At 55.0% G+C, this 9,222-nt stretch overlaps 1 long non-coding RNA gene across 1 annotated transcript; it reads right to left on the reverse strand.

Moving 5' to 3' along the window:
* Positions 1-2,703: 2,703 nt before the first annotated feature.
* Positions 2,704-8,381, reverse strand: LOC142364011 (uncharacterized). The gene is made up of 3 exons (XR_012766089.1): positions 8,229-8,381; positions 6,442-6,593; positions 2,704-5,442 (listed from the first exon to the last, which is right to left on the reverse strand). It is a non-coding gene; the product is annotated as an uncharacterized LOC142364011 (long non-coding RNA).
* Between the last annotated feature and the right edge of the window lie 841 nt (positions 8,382-9,222).

Consider the following 9,222-nt stretch of genomic DNA (forward strand, 5'->3'; position numbering starts at 1 on the left):
AGTACGTACAACTCCTCCTCCTTCGCTAAGTTCGTAACCTCTCCTGCTCTGCCAGCCCTGCTGTAGGTCGGGGCACGGAGCGCCGAGGTGCTCTGCAGCGCTGGAGCCCAGCACCTCCCCGTCGAACGGCTGCTGCCGGAGCTGCCCGGGGGAGCGGAGAACTCTCTGCATGGAAGAGCCAAGCCAAAATCAGCAGGCACGATGGCCAGCCAAACTTTCGGCTGCTCTTGGCTGATGGACCAGCTGTGGTCAGGATCAAGCCAACCAGCCAGTCTCTTTAGTCTATGAATCAAAATTAGGAAAAAGCAGAGTTAATAAAAGCTGAAAGCTGAATTAGGCCTAACAAATTGTGAGAGAGAGTCTTGAGTCGTCCAGCATCGGAGAGGCAGGGTCTAGGCTCTCCGCCCCACAGCTGAGAAGACAGGGCGTCCCTTGGGGTGGTTTTCTAGGTTGGATGTGAATTATTAAAAGCTTTCACAGAAGAAAAAATATTTAGATGGGAAACTTTCCCAAGACTTGTAATGCATCAGTGCATTTGCTAGCAGTAAGGGAGATGGAAATTGCAGATATTCTGGTGAGAGAGATGAGAGGGTACGTATTGCAGCGCATTGTCTGGCTGTTTGTGGTGTTTTCTCTTTGCTCACATGGCCTCTGTGGGTCAACCCGTCGGTCCCTGCGGGTGCTAGCGGGGTCTGCCTGCAGACTGGTCCAAAACAGACCTAAGGAGCCCGACGGCGCTTCGAGTCAAATCTGAGCCTGGAGAAGAGGAATCAGGCTGAGTGTTTTTAAGAAAAAATACACTTCAACAGCAGCGAGAGTGGAAAAAATATTTTACAGGGATTTGTTAATGGATCTACCCCAAAACCTTTCCCTTCTGCTTTCCTCCTGTCTCCAGTGGCCCTTGGGCTTAACCTGCGTTAAAACCAAGAGTCGACAGGTCGGCTGCGCAGTGCTGGGGAGCTGCGTGTCCCGCCCGAGCAAACGGCTCCAGCCTCCCGGACAACGCTGCTCGGGGCAGACAGGAAGCCTGGCTGTGAAGGACCTGTGGCAAACCTCAGGAAAACAGCGTATGAGGCTTTCTTCTGCTCCTGGAGGACTCTGGTGTCTTCAGCCTCCGAGAGAACCGCCAGCAGCCGGGTGACCTGGCCGTCCGGTCCAGGCCGGGGAGCCGGTGGGCAGGGCAGGGGGCTGCCTCTGCTGCCTACTGACCCAGGACAAGCAGGCGTTTCGTTAAGCATCGCTGTCACAGCTAGTCCTCTTTCATGGAACTTCCTGAAATAAATTTCAGATTTCATTCTTTCTGCTCCAGCGTTCAGATGCTCTTGATGCTGGGCTTGTGCTTCGCACGCAGAGATGAGAGCATCTCGCCCGTGCTCTGCTCTGCGTGGCCCCGGAGAGCCTCAGGACCAGGACAAAAACGAGCAAGAAAAGAAAGGACAGACTGGCAAGCCAGCTCCTGGCATCGGGTCTCCTCGCCGCCCTTCAGCTCGGCCCGAGGGCAGGAGAGTGGGACGCGGTGGGCAGCCTGGGACTGTCCCCCTTCGGCTGCGGGGGGACACGTCCAGCCCAGACGATGTGGCTGCAGTGAACCCCGCAGCAGCTCTGCCGGCTGAATTTCTGCACTGACGCAATTCCCCCTCACCAGTGAGCCCGACAGGCGCTGGCACCCTCCGCGTTGGGGTAACATGAGTTGTTCTCCCCAAATGCAAAACCGCTGCAGAGGAGCCTCCTCAGCTCCCCCCCCCCTTTTGCAATGCAATAGGAAACCAAAAAACAGCAAAATTATCTACCCTTGCTTTGTTTAATGGGGACTTTCACATCTAAACCCTCGTATCCACTATTCCTTCCAACTGATTTTAAACCTTCCCCAACGCCGAAAGGGCTGAAGCCGTGCCTGAAGCTGGTGACAGAGCGGGGGGCTCCGTGTTCCTGCACGTGAACGTCAGATGCTGCGGGGAAAGGAGGAGCGCGGCTGCCGTCGTCTCCTCTTGTTGCAGCTGTGGTGTTGGTTCATCTCTAAATCCAGCAGAATCGAAATCTGACAATATATTTTTAAAAAACACTCATTTCAACTTTTGCTTTCTTTTCTCCTTAGTTCTTGTTCTTGGGGAACGAGAGGGCGGAATGGGAGGAAATTAATAACTAAAGGGCTTGCCGTGCTCTCACAGAGAGCAAATCCTTTTCACCGGTGCTAATCAGCCGCCTCTGAAACCTCGGGGGCGGCTGCGGTGCCTGGGAGCACGGAGCTGGCGCTCAGCACGGTGAGCGTCCCCCCGGTCCCCCCACCTGCGAGACGCGGGCAGCGGCCAGGCGAGGCCGAGCACCCCACGCCGCGCCGGCGCGAGGTCCGGCTGCGGGGCCGCCAGCTCTGCCGCTGAGCTCCAGCCCGGGGACCTGGGGACATGGGGACCTGGGGACATGGTGACCCAGCCTTCAGTGCCACCCACCCACCTGCACCACCTTCTGCCGGAGGTCAGCCCTCCCGCGCGGCCACGCAGCCACCTCCGCGACAGATAATCAGCTGGCAGACCCTTTCTTGTGAAGAGCTGGCGTGGTATTCCAGGTGGCCCGGCTCTTCTCGTCTTATTCATTTCACTCTGGTTCAAAGAAAGCTGATAAAATAGAAACCGCTGTAAGACCCGGAGAAAATTAGGTTGTGTAACCTCTTTTTTATTTATTTAGCATGATACCAAAGCTGTTTCTTATCGTTCTTCAGGTACATTGTGCTCAGGAATAAATTAAACTGTCTGCTCAACAAAGAGGAGCTGCTTTTTCTACTGCTAATTTTCTCTCTCTCTCTCAGTTCTCGCTCTGTTGTTAGGGAAGAAAATCAGCAGCTCGGCTGGAGCCGGAGGAGCCCTCCCAGCTCCGCGTCGCGGCCGTAACCCGCGGGTTCCATCTGCCGCCCTCCGGCAGGCGTCGGAGCCGGCGTCGCGGCGATGTTTCTCCGTGCGCCATCACTCGCTGGCGTTGACGAAGGGAGCGACGGCTGCGCCCTTGCCCGGGCACGCAGAGGTCACAGCCCACGGACGATGTCCCCAGGGGTCTCCCCCTCCCGCTTCCCCCATCCAGCGGCCACTGGGGAACGCTGCCGTCCCCCCACCGCATGTGACAAGCATGAAGGTACAAGAGACCACCCCAGGAAAGCCCCCCTGGGTGCCTGGAAGAGCTCACGGTCTGTGGAGCAGCTCTTCCCGAAACCGCGCCACATTCGCAGGGGTGGCAGAGGCCTGGGCGACGGTGACCGCCTCGGGGCCACCAACCCAGCGGCTGCCGGGGGCTGGAAGCGCTGCGGGTTTGGTGCAAAGTCGGCATCTTCTGGAGCCGCCCTATTGCCCGTGCCACCCCGAGCATCTCGAGCCGCCCGCGCCAGCGCGAGGGTCAGCCGGGGCTCCTCGGGGGACGGCGCGGGGCCATGATGGTTCCTGACCACACAACGACGCGTGACGCCCGCTAACACCAAGGAGTGTGGCAAGGCGTGTAAATCACGTGTGTGTGAACACTCTGGGGGGGGGTTCCCTCCCCCGTGCGGGCTGCGAAGGGCAGGACAGCGTCAGTAGGTCTATCCCATGGCATTGCACCACAAATATGTGAGTGTTCAAATCGCTAATCAGAACCTGACCCAGCAAATAGATGAGCAATTCCTGGAAGGCACCAGGGGTCAGCTCCTGTGCAAATACTTTAACTCTCTACATCGATCTCAGCTAGGCAGAAAAGCCTATACTTGTTGAGATGGTCAGCTTACTGTTTTATATGTATAAGGGCAAGAAAGAAGTCAGGTAGATGGGTAGAATCACAGAATTGTGGGTTGGATAAGACCTCTAAGATCAAGTCCAATCATCACCCTAACATCCCCGTGCCTGCTAAACCATGTCCCCAAGTGCCACATCCACACGGTGTTTGAACCCCTCCAGGGATGGGGACTCCACCACCGCCCTGGGCAGCCTGGGCCAGTGCCTGACCACTCTTTCAGGGAAGAAATTTCTCCTAATATCCAATCTAAACCTCCTCTGATGCGACTGGAGGCCATTGCCTCTCGTCCTGCCGCTGATTACTTGGGAGCAGGTGGGTAGGTGACGCTGCTGAGGGAAAGCAGAAAGTACGGAGGGAGAAAAGCCTTCTTGCTCTTTCTTTTTTTTTAAAAAAAAAAGGCCAGCTTCACGACATCGGGGCTCACGCGTGTGAGGAGGACCGGTCTGCTGCTGCGTGCCGCCGTGCCGCTCCAGCAGCACCGGCAATGGCAGAAGGTGCCCCGGGGGGGTCTCACCGACCCGAGCCCGCCGAGGCGTCATCATTCCAGCATCGGGATGGAGGGAGGAGTGGCGGGGCAGGGGAGCCAGGAGATGCCAGGTCAGATGGCAGGTGGCAAGACGAAACCCAGTTACCAAGGCAGGGAAGGGGGAACGGGAGAAGCCAGTGGTTGCTCAGCCCAAGATACTGGGAATCTGGGACATTTTACCCGGCGTACAGCAAGGCAACGCTACAGAACATTGTCCGTGTGTACCTGTGGGTGTTTACGTGCACAGCAGTGCAGCCAGAAACCACACAACGGGTGGTGATTGTGTCCGTCTGTTTTTCAGTACAACTTTCTTGTCCTGCTGCTTCTGGTTCACGCCTCCCGGCCTGGAAATGGCAGCTCGTCAGTTCAGCTCGCACAGCAGCCTTGGTAGCTACCACGCTTCTGCTTACATAAAGGCTACCAAAGACTTCAGTTCGTCTGTTTAAATCAAAAATAAAATCAATCCTTTCTTCTCTTTCTTCTTTTTTTTTCCAAATGACAACAGAGCTGTGAACACGGGCAGGAAAGTAATTGATGCATTCTAAGAAACTGTCAGGTGTGAAAAATGCTGAAGGCTCAGCAACCCTGTGAATGCTATCAGGAGGTGTTAGGCAGCAGATTTATGCAGCAGCACCAGCACAGCATAAGACACAGACGGCAGAAATTAAGACAACAAAATTCTGTGCACCTACTCCACGCTTTTTTTTTTTTTTTTTCCTTCTAGAAACACCACTGCAGCACACGCTCTGAAACGGAGGGGTACGGGGCAGGTCCCCCTGCCCCGCCGAGGGGACGGTCCCTGCCCTCCTGCCCTGCCAAGGGGACGGTCCCTGCCCCCCTGCACGGCATCCTGCCCTGATCAGAGAGAGCCCCTTCTGCCGTCCCACTGCGGCTAAGCCCACCGCAGAGTAGCTGCCGTGTTTGCCTACAGGTGAAGAACCGTGACAGAGAAAGTTCTCTATAGCAGCTCGAGTTTTTTCTCTTTTAATCCAAAGCGAAACAACCCCCTTGAAATGCAGCCGCTTCCCATTAGAACAGGAAATGTTCTGACGGCCTGCGATGTTGCCTCTGCATTTCACCCTTCTGCTGGCATTTCGGAAGTTTAAAATGAAAAATTAGCTTTCAAAACGCAGCATCTTCTTGATTAGAAAGACTTGTTGAAACTGTAATGGAAAGATGAGAACAACTTCATTAGTCTTCATTAAATAAAATAAATGTTATTTCTATTCCCTTCACATACAATCATAGATTACAACTATTAATATTGTGGAGACGTTTCTTTTGTCCCAGAGTTTGATGCATAAAGCTGCAAACCCCCTCGCATGGAAAACAGCTTACGATCACTGCAACGACGGGCAGTTCGTCTTTCTTATGCTCATTAATTTTCTGTAAATAGAGTGCAGTCGCTTCGCATTGTTTGCACTAATGGCCAGCTCAGAGCCGTTTACCCTGTTACTGCTTATCATTTATTCGGGTGATCATTTTAAAAAGCTTTTAAATTAAAATGATAAAGATGGTTAGGGGGAAAGACACGGCCTTACGGAGTGTTTCAAGTGTGACAGATTAACCCAGCGAAAACAGACGGGTCTCGTTTCAGCGACGTGCCAGGGCTGGCCACGCACCTCAGGCAATTCTGCAAGCCCCCGGCCCCATGCCGGGCATCCCACCCAAACCCCCTGTGCCCCACATGAGGCATCCCACCCAAACCCCCTGTGCCCCGCACGAGGCATCCCACCCAAACCCCCTGTGCCCCGCACGAGGCATCCCACCCAAACCCCCTGTGCCCCACATGAGGCATCCCACCCAAACCCCCTGTGCCCCGCACGAGGCATCCCACCCAAACCCCCTGTGCCCCACATGAGGCATCCCACCCAAAACCCCCGTGCCCCAAGCGAGGCATCCCACCCAAACCCCCTGTGCCCCACATGAGGCATCCCACCCAAACCCCCCGTGCCCCGCACGAGGCATCTCGCCCGAACCCCCTGTGCCCCACATGAGGCATCTTGCCCGAACCCCGGCCCCATGCGGGGCATCTCGCCCAAACCAGGGTGCTGGGGGAATAACGGGACCCTTCGGCAGCGCTCAACCAAGCAGGCACCTTCCAACCCCAGATTTAATATGGGCTTTTTCCCTAGATTAAATAATTACGAAATAACAAATACCACTTTTGAAATTCAAGCTCTCGCCGCGCTCCCGTCGCTTCTCAGAGCCCCGCAGCCCCCGAGCCAGCGCCAGGCTGGGTCCCCACACCGTGACATGGGCCATGCGAGTGCTCCTCCAGAGAACTGCTTCTCCGCTCAGGGTTTAGTGAAAGCTAAAACAAAAAAATAAGAGAATTCTCTGTTTCTGGTGCTAACGGTTAATTCACACCCCCGTCTCAAGGTGCCCAGCACAGCGAGGGGTTTAGGCACTTCTGAAGAGGGAACCTTGCTTAAAGCAGTGGCAGCAGAGATGACGCGCGTCGTCTCAGCACACAGCAAGGAAGGCGAGCGCGTTCTGCCGCGGGCGGGAGCAAAGCCCTGGGTCTGACAGGTCGCTCTGACCTCGATCACAAACACTCGTGTGTTTGCTTGGCGCTGTGAGTGACAGCCCGTACCGGGTCTGACGTGTCGCCTCTGCAGCGAGCATCTGCCTCGGCTCCTGCGAGGGCTGCGGGCGCCTGCCGGAGGGGCTTGGGGTGGGGGGATAACCTGGGAGGCTCTGCGGGACCATTTAACTGCCTCTCGCTGAGCCGGGTAGGGGCTCGGGGGCCAGGAGGGTGAGGAAAGGCAGGAACAGCTAGAACAGCGAGTCAGCCCCCTTCTCCTCCCCTCTGCTCCATCCTTGGCAGAGGAGCGAAGGAGCTGCTCACAGCCTGCGCCGAGACCTGACCCTGGGCAGGAGCTGGCTTTGGGTTCCCCCGGGTCCTGCAGCATCCTGATAGAGGGGATTGTAAGAAACATGAAACTATAACAAAAAAGCCTTAATATTTTCTAGTTTTAGTAGTCTTTAGTACTGTAACTTGTATTCCTGCATGCACAGTGATCCAACGATGTAACTGTTACACTAATCCCTGTTTTCTCATTAAGGAATGTAGTGGAAGGACATGGGCACAAGCTATCACTTAGTCATTAGACAAAATAATTAAGTGAAACAAAAGCATTCTTGGTTCTCAGCAAGTAATTGGGATAATTGTGGGATAAAAGAGACTCCTAAATAATTCTGGTCCAGACAGCTCGGCCTTGGGAGGGCAAATGCGCCAAGCTACAGAGATCAGGAGGCACCAAGAGAGCAACAAGACCGGAGCCAAACACCCTGAAGGACACGATGGACGTGGTCCTGGAACTGAGTCTACACAGAAACAAAGGTCAATCAGTGAACAGCGTGATGAAGAGGATGGGCCTTCATCTTGGGCCCCCCAAAGACCACCCAAAGATACTAACAGACATGCGTGAAAGATATTTACATATGCTAATTAGTTATTGGAAATATAATGGATATTTACATATGGGATTGTATTTAACCTGAAGCAACAGGGTGTCTGGCGCGCACGTTTGGAGGAGAAATCCCCCGTGTGCCCGGCGCCGCGAGAAAGAATCCCTGCTGAGCAGTAGACATTGTGCTGTTCGGTTTTTAGGTTTTTGCTACTGGATCTTCGAACCAATCCCCTCCCGCCCCGGGCTGCCAAGGCCAGCGCCGCTCCGTCCGCAGCCAGCCCCCCTCTTTCTGCAGCCAGCCCCCCTCTTTCTGCAGCCATCCCCCTCTTTCTGCCCCGACTGCCCACCCTCCCACTGAGCAGAAAGCACACGGATTCGAGTCAGTCCTCCGGACAAACGCCTGCAGGACGGGGTTGCTGCTCCGCAGCCAGCACAGCCTGAGGATGCAGGCTCTGGTACCCCCCCAGCCGTCACAGCCCCGTCGGGGCTGCACCCAGAACAGCAGAGTTTAGCCCCAGAAAGGAGCAGCTCACCACGCTGCCGTGCCTGCCGGCGGCTCAGGGGCTGGGGTCGCTCCCACCTAAGCCAGCGGTGCCCGGCTCTGCGTTTCAGCGCTAGGCAGCTGCCCCCTTCGCAGCGCTGAGAGAGGCTGGAAACCCAACGTCAGCGGAAGAACCGTGTTTCTGCTGCTTCCTTGCTGCCTGAGCGGAAAGGGCAGAGCAAGAAGAGGTGAGGCAATCAGCCCTGAATATTTCCTACCATCACTAACCGCCGATCCGGGCGGCACGCACAGAGGGCTCCGTGGCATCCGTGCAGAGGAACTGATCTGAGCCCGAAAGCTGTCCTGCGAGGCTGCTGAATCCCCGGGAATACCGGCGTGGTTCACAGAATCGCAGAATGGTTCACAGTGATTTGATTTGGAAATCACCGCGACGGAGACTGTTTGCTTGCTTTGTCCAATTTAGTCTGTGAAGCACTGGCTTCAACACAGGGAGAAACTCAGCCGCCGCAGGAAGGGGATTCTGAGGAGGGGTGGCGTGGGGTGTGGTTGTTGTGTTAGCAGACATCCGTCTGGGTTCTAGCTGGTGAAAACTTCAGCATTCAATCAAATGTTTTATGTGTGTCTACAATGATCCGAACAAAGGAACAGCTGACAGCTCACACTCATTTGAAGACAGAGCAATTGCTAGCTAGCAGCCCTGTGACTGCATCTCCTGTCTCTACGTGCAAGGCTTCCTAATCGCTGCAGGGGTTCTGTTGCAGTTTGGCTGCAAATCGAACGCCACGAATTTGCTGGAAACCCAACACAAACACAAAGTCTTTTAGAGGAATATGAAGAAGCCGTTCTCCTTGGTGGCAGAGCAAAGGGGCTGCATATGCACAGCTACTAAAGGTTGCTAGGTGTAAGTTTCTGGGCTTATACTCCAACCTTAGGAGTCGTGATAATTCACCACAGATCATTTGTATTAGAAAGGAGAGAAGCATTTTTTAAACTTTAGTCACACTAAACTGCCTGTTTGGCTTTAG

This window comes from Opisthocomus hoazin, chromosome 23 (genome assembly GCF_030867145.1).
Source record: "Opisthocomus hoazin isolate bOpiHoa1 chromosome 23, bOpiHoa1.hap1, whole genome shotgun sequence".
Lineage (NCBI taxonomy): Eukaryota > Metazoa > Chordata > Aves > Opisthocomiformes > Opisthocomidae > Opisthocomus > Opisthocomus hoazin.